General features: G+C 54.5%; 1 long non-coding RNA gene across 1 annotated transcript; it reads left to right on the top strand.

Moving 5' to 3' along the window:
* The first annotated feature begins 246 nt into the window (after nucleotides 1–246).
* Nucleotides 247–17,632, top strand: LOC129048046 (uncharacterized). The gene is made up of 6 exons (XR_008510050.2): nucleotides 247–385; nucleotides 501–574; nucleotides 5,747–5,945; nucleotides 13,675–13,891; nucleotides 13,996–14,116; nucleotides 15,785–17,632. It is a non-coding gene; the product is annotated as an uncharacterized LOC129048046 (long non-coding RNA).
* The last annotated feature ends 1,239 nt before the right edge of the window (nucleotides 17,633–18,871 follow it).

The following is an 18,871-nucleotide window of genomic DNA, read 5'->3' as shown; positions in this document are numbered from 1 at the left end:
GCTGCCAGATTCCAAACAAAGTTCTTTGCATCCAGACGACACCCAGCCTCTGCACAGAAGGCTCCCGGGCATTACTGACGGGGCCTGCCCTGTGGAGCCCAGACTTGGCCTCGGAAACTTTCTTAGCCACCTCTCACCAAGACTGCTGCAGCCCCTGGGAGAATCTCCTGTTTCATCATCCTTTGTATTGCTGATGGAACAAAGCACCCCTGGGTCCGTCAACACCCCTCACCTGCTGCCACTCACAGCTGACTCAGTCTGTGCATCTGTGGGACAAGATGCTGAGGCTGGGTGGCCTGGGAACAGAAACCTGTGCGTGCATATTGGGGGCCTGGAAGGAGGCTGGGCAGGGGTTCAAGGACTCAAGTTGACAGCCAAATTGTTGGTAAATGGCTGGCTCCCCATTTCTGAGTCCCGCTGCGCTGTCTAAAAACCCACATCCTTCAGTGCATGGAGTAAAGTTATTTACGATACACTGATGTTCTTTCTTTGACTCTCAGGCCCCCGAAGCATCACCAGAAGCAAGTGGGGGAGACTTTCTTTTCAGCACCACTCAGGAGAGCCATTTTGTAAGGTAGGGAAATCTCCGCAGCAGGGTTTAAACTCCCTGAGGATAACTTGTATACCTAAAACCACTGGATGGAATGGAACCACTTTAGGGATGGCCCAAAGCGATGCTGTGAACTGCTGATCTGAATGTGGACAAGGGCTGGGGAGCCGGCCTCACTCCCATCTCCCCCTTACACTCTTTCATCTCAACTCTTCATGGCTACACACTCTCCAATCAGATTTTAGCTGTCATTGAACCATACATAAGGAATATATGGGCCAGATCCCTGCTGCTGGGATGTCTTTTTGGGGCAAGGAGGTCGGCTAACACTGCAGCTGCCGTTACCCGCTGGAGCCCAGGCAGGGGCGTGAGCTTTGACATGAGCACAGAAGAAGCAGGGACAGGAAACCTTCTCCAGGTGAGCAGCCACAAACGAGGACAGGTCAGTGCGAATGCAGCGGATTCTCTCCATGGCGGCCCCTCCAGCCACCTTGTACAAAGCATGCCAGGTGCAACAAAGGCGGTCACCAGACCCGCAGGCGTGTCGGGAGGTTTAGAGCCTCACTGAGAGGCCACCTTAGCTCAGGACCTGTAGGTCCTATTTCTTACTTCTTGATCTCGAACTCCTGACCTCAAGTGATCCCCCCTCTCGGCCTCCCAAAGTGCTGGGATTACAGGCGTGAGCCACTGCGCCTGGCCCCTAATTCTGACTTCTTGGATCTCAAGTTGTCATGAACGTGCTGGGACATTTGAGGGGCACAGGGCTGCCTATGTAACCCCTAACCTTCCACCCCAGAGAACTGAGGCGGCCGAGCAGGCACTCCTAGATGCACCCGCGTCTCCAAGGGGTGGACGGGCCTGCTGGGGTCTTTGATCCTCAGGGGTTGCAAGGAAACCACAAGCAGACCCCCTCCTTCTTGCCCTGCTTTCTCCGTTTTCAAGGTCAGCAGCCGGCCGTGCACGTGTCCACACGGTCAGAAAGGCACAGCCGATGGGCTCTGCGGTGCATTCCACAGAGATCGGCGACCCAGTGGCAGCACCAGCGCCTCCTTTACACTGGTGTTCGGTGACACTGCACTGTTTTTCGACTTTGCATTTTCTTTCTGTCTTAACAAGCACCAGAACTTAGGTTTCTCAGGTGTCAGACAGAACTAGAGCTCCATCTGGGGTCATCACATATGTGCTGGGTGGCTGGGAAGGCTGCTTAACCTCCCCACGCCTGTGTGTCCTCAGGTCAAGAATGGGGACAATTGCCCAGGATTGCTGGGACTGCCGTAACATGATAAAGTTTACACTCGTGACATGTGGTATCAGTCCTCGCCACTGGCGGGATTCCTGGGGCTTTAACTCCGGGCGGGCTCCAGTTGCTTATATTATTTATCTTATATAGTATATTATTTATTATCATTATTATTTATCATATTTAGATTATTATGTTAATAATCTAAAAAAGCTCAGAGGTGTGCATTTTTACTTCCTGTTCTCTCTTCCCATCCCTTCGGTCGCCCTGAGGTGCCGGTCGGGACAGCGCTGAGGTTTCCGAGCATGCAGGGCGTCCAGGACGCATCTTTCAGAGCTGGAAATTGGCTGCTCGCCCCGTCAGCCTGGCTCGTGGTTGCCATGTATCTAATTCAGTTTAGCTAGTAATTAGTTTTGTATTATTTTACATGGTGATGTTAATACTGATTGCAGGGCCTGATAACTTTAGTAATAAACACAACCCAAGGCAGGAAATTACCTTTCTTCTGATTGTGGAAGGTTGAAGTCAGTGGAATGAGAAGCAAATTGCTTTAGGAGACGGAGCAGCTGCCTCATGGGCAGGATTGACAGCTCAGCGCCCCTGGTGTCAGGAGCCTCTACACCAGGGGAGGCAGCCCGGGAATGGGAAAGGGGAGGGTGCCCCTCTCCCTCTGTGTGTCCAGAGGCGTTGCCAGCCCAAGAGGCCACGGCCAACTTTGGTGCAAAGACTGAATGAATTCCACATATTCTGAAATAATGGGTTTAGGAAAAGACCCCAATTTCACCTGAACTTTTCCCTCTACCCCTGTACTCCATCCCCTTCTACAAACACTGTATCCTCCCAGTATGTCCAAAACAGAGTGGGGCAGAGAAGCTGGAAGGGAAGAGGGCCTGGCAGGGGGACAAGACAGGTCATCCAGACCACCTGGCCCAAGCTTAGGTTGCAGCAGGTAAAAACGTTTAGCCGTTTCTACTTGTTGGATTTGCTCAGGGGAGTGAAGTGAGGTCTTCAGCTCTAGAATGAGCTAAATGGGGGGATGAGGAACAGATTCAGAGAGATGGGCCTCACTGGGGTTCTGAAAGCCTAAGTCAGCATCGCCTCCCTGGTCTTCTCGTCTGCCCTGTTCACACCAACCCACAACTCCCCAAGTGCAGTCCAGGGTCCTCCCACTTCTCAATGCAGGCACCTAGACTGGCAAACAGCTGGCCCAACTCCGAGACCCAGCAAACAGTAGTCACTCAATAAAGCCTGAAGGCAAACGTCACAGTGACGGTTGCCACTCAAGCCTGTTCTGTGTTCACTGACAGCTTGAACCCCACCAGGGGCATCCAGGGGCGTCGTGTTGTAGGAAAGGCCAGGCCCGGCCTGGAGATGCATGGCTAATGAGGAGAGCTCTGCTTCCATCTTCAAACACTTCAAATACCCTCAACCCACGTGGATTGAGCACTGGATGCGAGAGTCAGTGTTTCCAGGCCCTTCTTCCTGCTACAGCCTCTGTCTGCAGCCATTTCTGTCCTCTTGTTCTTCTTCTTCTTTTTCTTTTCTTTTCTTTTTTTTTTTTTTGAGACAGAATCTCGGAGTGCAGTGGTGCAATCTCGGCTCACTGCAACCTCCGCCTCCTGGGTTCAAGCGATTCTCCTCCCTCAGTCTTCTGAGTAGCTGGGATTATAGGCGTCTGCCACCACGCCCTGCTAATTTTTTGTATTTTTAGTAGAGATGGGGTTTCCTCATGTTGGCCAGACTGGTTTTGAACTCCTGACCTCAAGTGATCAAAGTGCTGGCCTTAAAGGTGTGAGCCACCGTACCTGGCCTCTGTCCTCTTCTTCTTCCCCCAGGCTCACTAGTGGACCCAGGTGCAACCTTGGACCCAGATCAAATATCCTTCTTCTCCAGAGCTTCCTCCAGCTTCCGAAACAGAACTCATTCCCCAACTCCCACCCAGAGCACTCGGTGCAGACACTTCTTGTGCCACTGAAACCCATGATTATGGCAGAACCTGGGGTCTTCCCTCAAAGCATGCCAGCCCCAGGTGCCAAGCGGCAAGGATTTGGACTCACTCAACATTGTAAGCCCAGAATTGACCGAGTTAAATCCAACCAGCTGGTATCCAGGAAACGCTTGTCTAAGGAGAGGATGAGTGAGCCAATGAAAGAATGGGGTTGGGGGTCTGTAGCAGGAAGGGATCTTACTCAAGAATCATCTTGTTTAATCCTCCTTGTGAAACAAGGAAGGTCAGGCTCAGAGGGGTTAAAGGGCCTTTCTCAAGGTCACACAGCCCGTGTCTGGTGGGATCGGGGTGAGAATGAGGCCATCTAGGTTCAAGGTTGTTGCTACAAAGCTTCCCAGCCCCTTTTACCCTATCACGTACAAAAAACATGCTTCACTCTGAAGGGAAGCCTGGGGGGTGTGGCGGTGGACCTGGAGCCCAGGGAGGCCCTGCCCTGCCCCACTTTCCCCAAGGCCCAGAGATCAACGCCTTGGTACCCTGCCCGGGAAGTTCAGTATGATGCCACTTTACCCTGCTTCTCTAAGAGCATGAAATACCAGCCTTTTATTGAAAATCACAGAGCAAGACCATGTGAAATGTCTTTCTGTCTGAGGACAAAGTTCACCTGGCCCCACAGCCTTGCGTGTCATAGGCCGTCCATCAACGGTTGGCGTTTGATTGAGTGTCTCATTGTAAGCAAGCTGTCGGGAGAACAGATGGCCCGGCCATGTGCTCCACTTCCCCTGCCTGTCCGCCTGAATCCTCCAGGCAGCATTTCTTAAGTGCAGGTAGGATCCAGGCATTTCTGACATCTTCTTATGTCGACGTATGCTCATTTAGAAACACAGTGGCCCTAGAGTCGCATGTCCATCCCTTGGGCAGAGCTAAAAGCAAGGATGTGGCTGTTGGGAGCAATTTACCTACAGTGGAAGCGGGAGTCAGACACCAGACAGCTCCAGCACCCTTTCCTGAAGCCCAGACACGTTTCTTCACTCACTCACAAATATGAGCAGCACTGCTCAAGGAACCCCCAACACATAACTTTGGAATCAAGAAAGTAAGATGCCTGGGGATGGATGTCCCCCAGTAGCTCTTGGAATCAGAGCAGGTTGGTCCTGCACCCACACCCACTCCTGACCCCAGACGCTACCTTAGAGGTCAAAGATGAAAGTCACCTGGCATAACCCCAGTGGGGCCCACCCAGGTGGGGACCAGGGTAGCCAGGCTCTCGGGTGCTGGTGCTGAGCCAGCCACTCTCTGCCCGCTTCAGAGACTCGAAAACGTTGAAGTGATTTCACCTGCTGAGCCTTTTCTCCAAAATCCCAACACATTAGGATAACTGGCCTCCAATGCAAGATTCCGAAAGCACAATGATCAGAAGCCAGCCCAGGGAAGGTGGAGCTGTACCGTATGGTGGGAGGTGCCTCCTGGCTGAGTCGAGGGACACATTCCCCTGAGACAGCCTGTGGCTCAGCTTCAGAGAGGAACCTGCCAGGCCAGCAAAGAAAACAACAGCATTTCCCTTCCTGACCCGCGGTGGCTGTGGGCTGGCGGAGCTGACCAGGGTCCTGAAGGTGGCTGGCTGGGCCCTGACTCCAAGGTGTGAGGATGCAGGGGTGTGACCAGGGGCTGGCTGGGGTTCGGATGTCCAGCACCCTTCGTGTGGATGCACAAATACTTTCACCACTGAGACAAAGCTTGTAATTGAAGTTGAATCAAAAGTTTCTCCCAAGAACAGGGAATCTTTAGAAAGACACAAAGAGGAGAACTTAGGGAGGAAAAGCATCTTTTGGCCTGGGCATGGAGGCTTAAGGGTGCCCTTAAGGCTTGGAGGACCCTTGGGTGCGGCCATGTCCAGGACCACCCAGAACCAGCCATCTCTTTGCCAAGGTGTCTCAATAAGACACAGGCATAGCCCTTTGTAGGGCAGCTTGCCACTAATCAGGACCTGGTTGGCTCTTCTCTGCAGGTATCTGCTCCCCTGTGTGTGCATGTGTGTGTGTGCACATGAATGAATGCATCTGTCCAGCAACAGTGCACAACCACCACCCCTCCACCAGGCCTTCCTGGGGCCAAGAAAACTTCTCTCCTAGAGGCCATGCAGAGAACCTTTCCAGGGGGGACTGGCTGATCGTCTGGGCAGCACCAGGAGGAGAAGGGCTCTGAGGGTAAGCGGGACGACGTAACCCCATTGCTGGATTGGGATTTGGGCTGCACGTCCTAGGCAGAGCCAGGGAGCCAGCGAGGGCTTCCAGGCAAAACAAGGGAAGCTCGTTCAGTGTCTTCTCTCCTATGGTCTACCTCTGGCTCTCTGGCCCTCCCATCTTCTCTGCTTTGTTTTCTCTTTAATTCTGAGGGAGATGGAGGAAGGGAGGAAGGAGAGGAGGGTCAGGGGCAGCTAGGGCTTGGGGCCAAGGTACTGGCTGCCCATCACTTCCTGGACTTGCAACTCCAAAGGGCCAGAGTCTCCCAGTTCAGAGCATGGCACAGTGGCATCATTGAAAGGGCATTTTAATGTCACTCCCAAGCAGCCCGGCTCCCGAGGCTGGCAGGCTCTTCCGAGCACCACAGTGCCAAAGCAACCCTCCCAGTTCGGCGCTCACAGACAGCCCTTCTCCTCCCCCAAGACCTGCCAGCTCCAAGATGCATCTTTAAAATGGAGAATACCAAGCAGAGACCTTTCTCTATCGATACATTGTTCAGGGGACGACAAGCCCGTTTGAAATGCCCACGATCCCCACACCCGCACACCACAGGGCTCCTCACTCACCTCCTGCCGGGCATGTGGCCACAGCCCCCCAAGCCCTGCACATTAAGCCAACAATGCACACAGCTGGCCGGCACGCTGGCTGCCCTTCCAGGTCTCAGCGGCACAATCCCCACCGCCTGTTTCTGGAGCCCCCAAGGGCAGCGTTATGCCCAAAGGGAGGATGAGCCACTCGGGGGTGTCTGTTGGGGGTAGGACTAAGGTCCCGCCACCTCTGAAAATGCCTGGGGTCTTGGCTATCCGGCTCTCACTCTTCCCCCTCCAGATGACAATAGCAGCCAAAGACCCCCTCGTGCTGCCCTTTGAACTTCTCAGCAGGGAGTCGGGGGCAGCGGAGTCCTAGGAAAAAGGGGGCAGCCGTCAGCTCTGCTGAGCCGGGGCTGGAGGAGCACCGTCTCCGGTCAGCCTGCACCCCTCCCTCCCACCCAGGTCCAGCCCAGCGCCCTGGCCCCCTCCCCAACCCCGGCACTTCGGGCGCCCAGGCCGAGGGCGCGGGCCGTCGCGGAGCCGGAGCCGTTCCCAGACTTTGTGGGGCTCCCGGGGGGCCGGGCCGGGCGCCTGGCAGGGAGGAAAATGGCGTTGGATGCACGTACTTGAGTGAGTTCAGTGCCCATCAGGATGAGGAAGAGGAGGCTGAGGAGCTTCCGGGCCGGGTGCATGTCTCGCTGCCACCTCCAACGACCTGGCATGCAGGGCCCTGGGTGCTGGCCGGCCGGCGGCTGCGTGGACGCGGACGCGGACGCGCTCCGGCTCTGGCCCCGGCTCCGCTGGCTCCGGCGGCGGCGCCTGGCTCGTGTCCCCGCGCCTGGATTCAGCACCCGGAGCGGGCGGCGCGCGGGATCTGCTGCGCGAAGCCTCCGCTCTGCATATTTATCGCGTCCCGGTTCCGGCGCGTCTGCCTCCGGGCAGGGCTGGGCAGGGCTGGGCTGGGCGGGAGCTGCGCCCTCCTCTCTCCTCGCCTCCTAATGGCTCCCCCGCGCGCCTGGCATTGGCGGAGAGAGGCGCGCCCTGCGGAGCACGAACGCGCGCTGGGCTGCGGTGGGTGCCAAAAGTTTGCTCGGAAGGGGCGGGGGCGGGGGTGGCGCAGAGGGACCCGCGCGCCTCGCTCTCTCCCGGGGAGGAGGGCGGCGGCCGGCGGGGAAGCAGGCTGGGACAGGATGTGACATCAAAAAGGCGGGGGAAATTGAACTGGGATAGAGAACTCCATCCTGGCCGGCCTGAGCCTTCGCGGGCTCCAGGTCCCAGGAATGGGGACAGAGGGGTTGGCCGGCGCTGGGGACCTGGGCCCCTGGACAGGGAGTGGGCCGAAGATTGGGGAGGGGGAATGACAGCTGGGGGTGGGAGGGATGGGATGTTAAGTCTTGATGTCTACGGAGTGACAGGAGATGAAAGCCGAATGGGTCCTTAAAAGTCACCCTTCAATGAGGTAAACTGAGGCTGGGTCAGGAAGGATGTTTCCAGGAGGAGAGGTCAGGGAGGAAGCCAGGGTTAGAACCCTGGTCACCTGGCACGCAGCCCTGATGAGTGGGGAGGTCAGCAAAGGGGTGGAAGCAGTAACGAGCATTGGGTGCTGGGCTCCTGTCCCCAGACAGGGCATGTGGAGGAGTCTGTCTGTGTGCTCCTGGGGGTGGATACACACGTGCCTGTAAGGGGCCCTGTCATCGTGTGTTAGGTTGTGACACAGCTCTGCCCGCCCTAGGTACCTTTTCTGAACCAGGAACCTAAGAGAGGAGCTCTCCCACCAGGGCTGGGGGCTTCCAGAACCCCCTTGGCTCTGCCCCATCCTGGTGCCCTCCTTCCCCGGCCCTGGTGGGAGAGCTCCTCTCTTAGGTTCCTGGTTCAGAAAAGGCACCTGGGGCGGGCAGAGCTGTGTCACAACCTAACACACGATGACAGGGCCCCTTATAGTCATGTGCCAGGACCACAGGGCCCCTTACAGGCAGGTGCGTATCCACCCCCAGGACTCCCTTGGCTCTGCCTGTCCTGGTGCCCTCCTCCCCTTTCCTCCCTCTCTATGTCCCCTCTCCCTCTACCCTCCTTTAATGTGTACTCAGACCCTTTGACTAAAGGAGCTGTCTTGGGGGCCACGTTTTCCATTTAAATTCCCGATTTTGTGGGAGGAGTCCCAAGCACCTGTATTTTCTGAGAAGCTAAGGTTGCAGTAGGTATCTAGAAGCCTCTCTCTGTTCTCTATTGTTTAGTCTTTAGTCTATGGAAAATAAACTCCCTAAAGAGAATCTCTGACAAGAAGAGACTCCAGACTCAATAATTGCAGAGAGCAGCGCTGCCCAGGATGATGTGGCCCGGCTCCCTGTGTCACAGATGAGGCTGCTGGAGTTCGGGGGAGTAACGTACCGGGGTCACCCAGGGATATCCAGAACAAGGACAATGCCACCTCCTGCCCCTGTCACTGTGCTGCCGGCATCTGGGAGGCATCCCCTGGGCATTGGGTGCAGGAGCTGGGCACATGTGCTGAAGAAGAGAAGATGGGAAGGGGCCCTCTGACACGGCCCTTGCACCCTGAGGGCCTTTGCTGTGGGGATTCTGTTCTCTGAGCCCTGGGGACAGAGCTCCCTCCAGGGAAGCCAGAGGGCCGGCCTGTTGGTCTGGGTGGGCTTCCCAGCCTCAGAGGAGTTTAAGCAGTGGCATTCCTGGTGATATGCCACGGCCCCTCAGGCAGGGTGGCCCCCAAGACTCTTCGAGGAGATGGTGCTGGGAAGAAATTGGGGGGTGCAGCTGTGGAGACTTTTCTCTCTGCCCCCCTCAGGTTACTACCCCCAGTGTCTTTGTTGTCCTAGAATGGAGGAAAGCTTTTTGTAAGCCCCTTGGGGATCGTTGAGGGAGGCAGCCAGGAGCCGGAGTGGACCCTGCATTTGGAGCTGAAGGGCTTTCCAGGTAGTGGCTGTCTGAGCCTCAGTTCCCACATCTGTTGAATGGGAATGAATGGTGCATATACTGCAGGTCTCAGGGGCTACTGAGGAGATCCAGTGCGGGAATAAACACACTTTATATGCATAAGAACTCTACATGCATGGGGCGCGCGCAGCACACCGGGCCTCAACCCAAGTTTCTCCTTCAGCCTTCACATTGGTGCTCCAGGTGGCCGCTAATAAATGTCTGGGCTCTGGGAGACATGTGATGTGGCCATAGAGCTGGAATGCGACCCCCGTCTTTGGGGTTTTGTTCCTGTGGGCTGGAGAGAAAGGCTGCGTTGATTTCCTTGAGTGGACTGAGACCTCAGATCCAATTTTAGCAAGGATCGTTTTTATTTTTAAAGTTGCACACCAGGTGACCCAGCAATTCCACTTCTGAGTACACACCCAAGGGAAGAGAAAGCAGGGACTGGAGCGGATATGTACATGCCTATGTTCATGGCAGCATTATTCATAACAGCCAAAAAGTGGGAACAGACCGGGCGTGGTGTCTCACGCTTGTAATCCCAGCACTTTGGGAGGCCGAGGCGGGCGGATCATCTGAGGTCAGTAGTTTGAGACCAGCCAGGCCAACCTGGTGAAACCCGGTATCTACTAAAAATATGAAAATTAGTCAGGTGTGGTGATGGGCACCTGTAGTCCCACCTAGTCAGGAGGCTGAGGCAGGAGAATCGCTTGAACCCGGGAGGCGGAGGTTGCAGTGAGCCAAGATCGCGCCATTGCACTCCAGCCTGGGGGACAGAACGAGACACCATCTTCATAAAACAAACAAGCAAGCAAACAAAAAAAGTGGGAACAACCCCTGTGTCCATCAATAGATGCATCAACAGACAAATGCGTTCCATCCAATGAACTGTTACCAGCCATGAAGAGAAGGAAAATTCCAACACAAGCTACAACACAGATGAAGCTTGAAGACATTATCCTCAGCGAATAAGCCGGTCACTGATGGACAAGTACTGCAGGATTCTGCTTTTGTGAGGTCCCTAGAGTAGTCAAATTCACAGAGACGGGAAGTAGATTAGTGGTTACCAGGGGCTAAGGGGAAGGAGGTTGGGACATGATTAGTTAATGGGTACAAGTTTAAGCCTGGAATGATGACAAAGTTTTGGAAGTTGACAGTGGTGATGGTTGCACAATATGGTGAATGTCATCAGTGCCACTAACTTGTGTACTTAACAGTTAAAATGGTAAATTTAATGTTGCACATATGCAACCACAGTTTTAAAAATATAGTAATATAATATACCAAAAACCATTGAATTGTACACCTTAAATGAGTGAGTTGTATGGTATGTAAACTATATATATGTGTGTATATATATATATATATATTTTTTTTTTTTTTTTTTTTTTGAGACGGAGTCTCACTCTGTCGCCCAGGCTGGAGTGCAGTGGCTCAATCTTGGCTCACTGCAAGCTCCGCCTCCTGGGTTCACCCCATTCTCCAGCCTCAGCCTCCTGAGTAGCTGGGACTACAGGCACCCGCCACCACACCTGGCTAACTTTTTGTATTTTTAGTAGAGATGGGGTTTCACTGTGTTGGCCAGGATGGTCTCGATCTCCTGACCTCGTGATCCACCCATCTCGGCCTCCCAAAGTGCTGGGATTACAGGCATGAGCCACCGTGCCTGGCCAGTAAACTATATCTTAATAAAGCTGTTTTTTTTTTTAAATACAGACATTATTGTTTTTCTTTAAAAAGATAAAATACAAAGAAGAATGTAAAAGTAACGAAAGCCCCCTACCCAGAATAGCCAGTGTTGACCGTGGGGCTGCCCTGCAGGCATTCCTCTGTGCACATGATCAGGAAATGCAAAGTGTGCAAACGTAAGAGGGTGGCCTCTAAGACCAAATGACCTGGGTTCCAAGCCAGAGCCCCCCTCTTGGGAGCTGTTGAGGCTCTGGGCCAGTCACCCTCTCTGGGCCCCATTTATCTCCCTGGGGGTGGATTGATGATGGCAGCCCCACCTCAGTGCCCAACTGAGTGGCGTCAGGGAGCCACAGCGGTGCCAAATATTTAGAACCGTGCCTGGCACGTGGCAATGGCTAGAAAGAAATAGGAAGGATGGGCAAATGCTGGTGTAAAAGATGACATCATCCTTCCCAGGCTTTGCAGCCCAGAAATATTAGATTGAACTGCAATGTAAAGAAGGAAGGGGAACAAAGTCAAGCTGAAGATGCTGCTGACTTCAAGCACGTTTATCTTCACCACGCGAGGCATTGTTTCCTAGAAGAATCTTCTAAGACTGAGAAGGAAAAGTCTATGAAGACCATTAACTGTTTGGAATTAGACATTCTCTATCCCGTGGTCCCGTTTTTGACAATAACGCCCACTTCCTCTTTTGAAAGGCTGGGTAATATTCAGCTCTTCTTTCTCTGGCCACCCTGTCCCTCCTCTCAATCTGTACTGCTTGTATTATTTGTATCTTGTCCGTACTTTTAATATTTATATTTGCTCCTGCAACCCAAGCTCCTAGCTATTTGGCTCTAGTTCTGGATTTTGGGGGATCTGGCGTCCACTCAGGCCCCTCGAGGAGGTTGCTCTGAGTTCTTCATTGCGTCCATCCCTTTGGGGTTGGCTGAAGTTCAGGTGCAGGAATGCCACAGTCCGTGACACCAACACACCTCACTGCTGACACATTTAGATGCTTGTCTTTTTCCTCATCCCATGGCGTTCCTGTCTGCAAAATCAGGAGGCTCCCTAGAGCAGAGGCTCCATGTGGAGGTGGGCGTGGGGCCTGGGTCCCAAAGCTCCAGTCTGTCTGGGGCAGCCGCCCACCTCCTCCACCCCAGCTCTGAGATCTTGAGCTGCCTTGGGATGAGGCTAAGTGGGTACCCAGCATCAGCCCCGCCTCACTCTTTGGTGGGTACCGTGGGTCCTGGGACACCCCCACCCGCCCCTCTTCTGCTGCCTTCCCAATGGAGCTCGGGCGGCAGGCATCCGGGAAGCAGCCGCTTTCCCACTGAGCTGCCTCAGGACACCAGCAAATCGATCTGCTTTGTGCTCCTATAAGACAAGCCTCCTTCTACTGCTGAGCCCCATTAGAATGTGACAGAGCGTTGCCAAGGCAACGGCACTAACTCTCCCCTCCTCTCTGCGAATTTCCTAGCAAATGGGACCCAAAACCCACGCGATCGGCTGCCTGTGCCCTGAGCCTTCAGGCTGCCGGCTTCACTCTCCCCAAATCCAGCTGAGCCGAGTGAGCACCCAGATGGCCTCCCTGGCCCCTGGGGACACCGGCCTGGGGCGGGGGTGAACAGGCTCACAGAGGACCCAGGCTGCCCCTCCTTATCAGCTCCCTGGACTTGTGCACAGCAACCAGCTGCTTCTGTTTGGAAGCTGTCAAGCAAGGAAAGGGTGGCCAGCTCTGCTTCTGGGACCACCTGGGTGGTTTGGAGTTCTCAGCCCGACTGTGTGTTGGGCACATGCTGAGCTTATGTCATTCTCTCACTAAATCCTTGCAGCCTAAGAGCACATTTGATGTTCATGGGAGTCAGTCGTGCACTTGCAGATGTTCAGCCGGGGCAGGCAGCACAAAACCCTGCTCCGTGGTCTCCCCCTCGTCACTTCCCTGCTTGTCCAGCTGGGATTCCCCCAGAAGTCACTCCTGTGCTCTCAGTTCCCTGGCATTGCCCACCCTCCCCTCTTCCTGACGACACCTGACTCCCTGTCCACCCCTCCCTGCTCCCTGACAGCTGAGCAGGGCCAGGGAAATCACACCGCCTTGGGGACTGGTCCCTGTTTGAATTCATGACTTCCCAGCCCAAGGAAGTCCTGAAATCCTGCCTCTGCCTCTCCCTGCCCACAGCCCCAACTCCCTTGGAGGGGCTCTAACTCTTTCTCCCCTGCCCCTCGGCCCTCCTCCTCACGCCTCTCCCCTGCCCCTCGGGCCTCCTCCTCACACCTCTCCCCCAGCAGATGACATGATTCTCACTGCACCGAGGAAGGCCCAGCCCAACTCTCAGCTCCCATCACACCCATCACAAGATCCACCGCCCAGACCCCTGCCTGGCCCTGCCTTGCTCCTTGCAGGAGGTGAATCATCTCTGCCCCCATGCAGGACCACCATCCCGTGGGCCTGGGAGCTCGCCTCCTCCCTGCTCTGTCTCCCCACACCTGTCCTCTCTTCAAAAACATGTTGCCATTTTTGCCCATCTTAACCAAAGAAATGTCTTTCCTTTCATCCCCTGCAGCCATGCCCCACCTCTCTGTCCTCCTTTGCAGAGATGAACGTCCACATCCCATCTCTCCAGGCTGCTCCTCCACGCAGCTCCGGGCAAGCTCACCAGCGACTTCCTCGTCATCAAACGCAACGGTGGCAATGCCAGCCTTCATCTGACTGGAGGGAACCAGCGGCACCTGGCACAGGCTCTCCTCCCTCTGCCCTGGAAGCCTCGCTTCCTCTGGATGGTGCATGCCCCTGCCTTGCATGCCCTCGTCCCTGCCTGGCTGCTCCTCCCCAGGCTCTGTGCTGTGCTGGGCCTCACCACCTTCCCACTTTCTTTTTTTTTTAGATGGAGTCTCAATCTGTCTGCAGGCTGGAGTGCAGTGGCGCGATCTTGGCTCACTGCAACCTCCGCCTCCCGGGTTCAAATGATTCTCCTGCCTCAGCCTCCCGAGTAGCTGGGACTACAGGTGCGTGCACCACACCCAGCTAATTTTTGTATTTTTAGTAGAGACGGGGTTTCACCATGTTGGCCAGGCTGGCACCTTCCCACCTTCTAAAGGTTGGGTGTTTCAGGGCTCCATCCTCTGTGGCCCCCTGCCAGGTGCCTCCTCCAGTGCAGGACAGGAACTCCCATTGCTGTGCTCCCCTCACCTACATCTCAGCATAACCTCTTCTCTGAATTCCCAGCTGTACCGCACCACCTGACAGTGCCCCTTGGTATCTAACATGCTCCTGCACCTGGCGAGTCTGCAGCACGGCTGTTTGTAGCGTACCCCAGACCCAGCCAGCTCCTGCCCCACCTTCCCAGTCCAGGGAACAGCAGTTCTGCCCTTCCTGTTGCCCAGGCCCAAATTCCAGGAGCTATGCCGGGTGACCTGCTTTCTTTTGAATCTCACATCCAACTCACCCACAAGTCTTTCAGGCCAACCTCCTGAATTATCCAGCACCACCCCACAGTCACGAACCACTCAACTGCACCCTCTGGTCTCCCTGCCGCCTCCCTAACCCTGCTGCCAGGGTGGATTTACAGAATATTCCCTGAGGTCCTGACCCCGCAGAAGCTTCCCACAGGCCTGAGAGCCCTCTGTCCTCTGTCACGAGGTCCCCACCACCTCTCGTATCCCGCCCCTTTTCTCTCCCCTCGCTCAGTCCTGTTCCGCTGCACTGCCCTTGCCCTGAGGCTGCTTGGGGACATGACTGCTTTCCTGCCAGGAGCCTGTTGTCCCTGACGCCATGTGAATCCTGCCCCGGCTTCATTCAGGCCCTGGACTCTGCTTTGTTTTCTTAGCTTTTCTGACCGTGTGATGGAGTAAGGCTCTCTCTCCCTCACTAGAGCTCCCTGAAGGCAAACAGAGCCCTAGTGAGGGAGAGAGAGCGTTATTACATCAGACAGGACTGATGGTAAGAAGATACCCCAACCAGAGAAGCTTAAGGCAATGGAGATTCATTCTCTCCAAGTTCTGGAGGCGAGAAGTCCAAGATGAAGGTGTTGGCAGGGCTGTCCTCCCTCCAGAGGCTCTAGGGGAGGATCCTTCCTGCCTCCTGCAGCTTCTGGAGCCTCTGGGTGTTCCTTGGCCTTTGGCTGCTCCAGTCTTCCAGGCCAGCACCTTCAAGCTATCTCTGCTGCATCTCCACGTCCCCTGCTCCTCCGCATGTCTCCCCCAACCCTGCATGTGTCTCTCCCCAGCATGAGTCTCCCCCGGCATGTGTCTCCCCTCCTGCATGTGTCCCCCCCCACTGCATGTGTCTCCCCCGCACATGTGTCTCCCCCAGTATGTGTTTTCCTCCCCGCATGTGTCTCCCCTCCCCACATGTGTCTTCCGCCCCGCATGTGTCCCCCCCTGCAAGTGTCTCCCCCCAACATGTGTCTCCCCCAACATGTGTCTCCCCATGACATGTGTCTCCCCCACTGCATGTGTCTCCCCCGTGCATGTGCCTCCTCTTCTGCATGTGTCCCCCACTCTGCATGTGTCTCCCCTCCCCGCATGTGTCTCCCCTCCCCGCATGTGTCTCCCCCCTACATGTGTCTCCTTTCCTGCATGTGTCCCTCCAACTGCATGTGTCTCTCCCCTGCATGTGTCTCCCCCCAACCACATGTGTCTTCCCCCACCTTTTATAAGGATGCTTGAATTTAGTACCCACAGGGAGAAGCCAGGAGGATGGGAAGACTCTGGATGTGGCCACATCTGCAGCCCACTTCTTCTGAATAAAGACGCATCAAAGTTCATGTCCAGTTCCAGAGATGAGAACATGGCGATCTTGGAGGGCTGTTACTCAGCCAACTGCAGGGACAGTCAGAAAACAAACAAGCAAGCAGATAGAAGAAGTTGGTAAACGTCGGCCATGGCTGAGTGGTGTGAGCCTAATGAATAGGATGCTGGGCCCAGAGTCACTCGGGGGGCATTTTGGGGAAGATGGCCCATGACGTGGGGAAGAGCACCCCATGCAGAGGCCTGAGGGTAAGAGTAGGTGGCTTTGGGGAAAGGTTGGGGGTTGGTGTCAGCATGACTGGTGCAGGGGGAGGGCCTGGGGAGCAGGCAGGGCCTTGCCAGCCCTGAACAGACCATTAGCTCTCAGTCTCACGAAAAGGCAGTCACTGGGGTTTTGAGTGAGGGAGTGACGGTGTCTGATTTGTGCTTTGAAAACCCTGCCTCTTTGTGGAGAATGGATGAGGAGGATTCACAGGGAGCTACAGGGAAGGGGGGCTGCACTCCAGGGGCCACTGGAAGGGGTCACATGAGTAACGACACAGCTTATGTGTTTGGTTTGGGGGCTCTGGGTGAGTAAGGGGCTTTCATTGCACAAAGAAAGACAGAGAGCGGCAGGGTAAGGAAGGGAGGTCAGGAACAACGTGGGGCATTGCAGGTGTCAGAGCCTGGGAGGAGGTCCCAAGTGGAGATGCCAAAAAGCAGGCTTGACATGGCAGTCTGCTGTCCAGGGCCCAAGCGTAGGGGGAGATTGACCAGTGGGGACAGACAGAACCCACGAGGCTGGAGGGGCTCCCCTAAGGGGAAGCGGGATGGGAGGATGGGAGCCGAAGGGCAGAGAGAGGTCCTCCACAGAGCCCAGGTCCAGGGATGTGGGGCTGGTCAGGGGCCAAGGAAGCAGCCCTAGAAACTATCACTGAGGATGCCATGTGGACAGCCTTGGTGGGCTGCCCTGGGCTGGCATGGTGCCCAGCAGGCTAAGAGCAGGGCTCAGGCCCCAGGTCATTGCCCCAGCATGGTTCTTGTTATTCAGAACCAGTGTGAACCCCAGAGGGAGGCCCTGTCTGCCCAACCCTGAGCCAGGACATGCCATCGAGTTGCCATTGTTGGACTGAATCCCAACTCAGTGCCTCCTGATTCTCGCCTGAGAGCCCAGCCCAGATCCTCAAGTGAAGGGCTTGGTGGGTGATATGGTTTGGCCATGTCCTCACTCAAATCTTATCCTGAATTTCCACATGTTGTGGGAGGGAACCAGTGGGAGGTAATTGAATCACGGGGGCAGGTCTATCTCATACTGTTCTCATTACAGTGAATAAGTCTCATGAGATCTGATGGTTTTATAAGGGGGAGTTTCCCAGCATAAGCTCTCTCTTTGCCTGCTGCCATCCATGTAAGACATGACTTGCTACTCCTTGCCTTCTGCCATGATTATGAGGCATCCCCAGCCATATGGAACTACAAGTCCATTAAAACTTTTTCCTGTATAAATTACCCAGTCTCGAGTATGTCTTTATTAGCAGCATAAAAACAGACTAATACAGTACATTGGTACCAGTAGAGTGGGGCACTACTGTAACGATAGCTGAAAATGTGGAATTAACTTTGGAACTGGGTAACAGACAGAAGTTGGAACAGTTTGGATGGCTCAGAAGAAGACAAGAAAATGTGGGAAAGTTTGGAACTCCCTAGAGATTTGTTGAATGGCTTTGACAAAAATGCTTATAATGATATGGACAATGAAATCCAGGCTGAGGTAGTCTCAGATAGAGATGAGAAACTTGTTGGGAACTGGAGTAAAGGTGACTCTTGTTATGCTTTAGCAAAGACACTGGCAGAATTTTGCCTCTGCCCTAGAGATTTGTGGAACTTTGAACTTGAGAGAGATGATTTAGCATATCTGGTGGAAGAAATTTCTAAGCAGCAAAACACTCAAGAGGTGACTTGGGTGTTGTTAAAGGCATTCAGTTTTATAAGGGAAGCAGAGCATAAAAGTTTGGAAGATTTGCTGCCTGACAATGTGACAAAAAAGAAAATTGCATTTTCTGAGAAGAAATTCAAGCTGGCTGCAGAAATTTGCACAAGCAACAAGGACCCGAATGTTAATCCCCAAGATAATGGGGAAAATGTCTCCAGGGCATGTCAGAGGTCTTCAGGGCAGTTCCTGCCATCGCAGGCCCAGAGGCCTAGGAGGAAAAAACGGTTTCATGGCCCAGGCCCAGGGTCCCCATTCTGTGTGCAGCCTAGGGACTTGGTGCCCTGCATCCCAGCCATTCCAGCCATGGCTGAAAGGGGCCAATGTGGAGCTCAGGCTGTGATTTTAGAGGGTGCAAGCCCCAAGCCTTGGCAGCTTCCATGTGGTGTTAGCCTGCAAGTGCACAGAAGCCAGTAATTGAGGTTTGGGAAACTCCACCTAGATTTCAGAAGATGTATGGAAACATCCTCTGTTGCCTGGATGCCCATTTGCTGCAGGGGTGGGGCCCTCATGGAGAACCTCTTTTAGGGCAGTGCAGAAGGGAAATGTGGGGTCGGAGCCTCCACACAGAGTCCCCACTGGGCCACCACCTAGTGGAGCTGCGAGAAGAGGGCCACCATCCTCCAGACTCCAGAATGGTAGATCTACTGACAGTTTGCACTGTGTGCCTGGAAAACCTGCAGACACTTAACGCCAGCCTGTGAAAGCAGCTGAGAGGGAGGTGGTACCCTGCAAAGCCACAGGGACAGAGCTGCCCAAGACCATGGGGACCTACCTCATGCATCAGTGTGACCTGGATGTGAGATATGGAGTCAAAAGAGATCATTTTGAAGCTTTAAGATTTGACTGCCCTGATGGATTTTGGACTTGCATGGGGCCTGTAGCCCCTTTGTGTGGGCTAATTTCTCCCATTTGGAAGGGCTGTATTTAGGCAATGCCTATACCCCCATTGTATCTAGGAAGTAACTAACTTGCTTTTGATTTTACAAGCTCATAGGCAGAAGGGACTTGACTTGTCTCAGATGAGACTTTGGACTGTAGTC

Source organism: Pongo abelii, chromosome 13, assembly GCF_028885655.2.
Source record: "Pongo abelii isolate AG06213 chromosome 13, NHGRI_mPonAbe1-v2.0_pri, whole genome shotgun sequence".
Lineage (NCBI taxonomy): Eukaryota > Metazoa > Chordata > Mammalia > Primates > Hominidae > Pongo > Pongo abelii.
The sequence above is the reverse complement of the archived record's forward strand: the minus strand, read 5'-3'. Positions and strand labels throughout refer to the sequence as shown.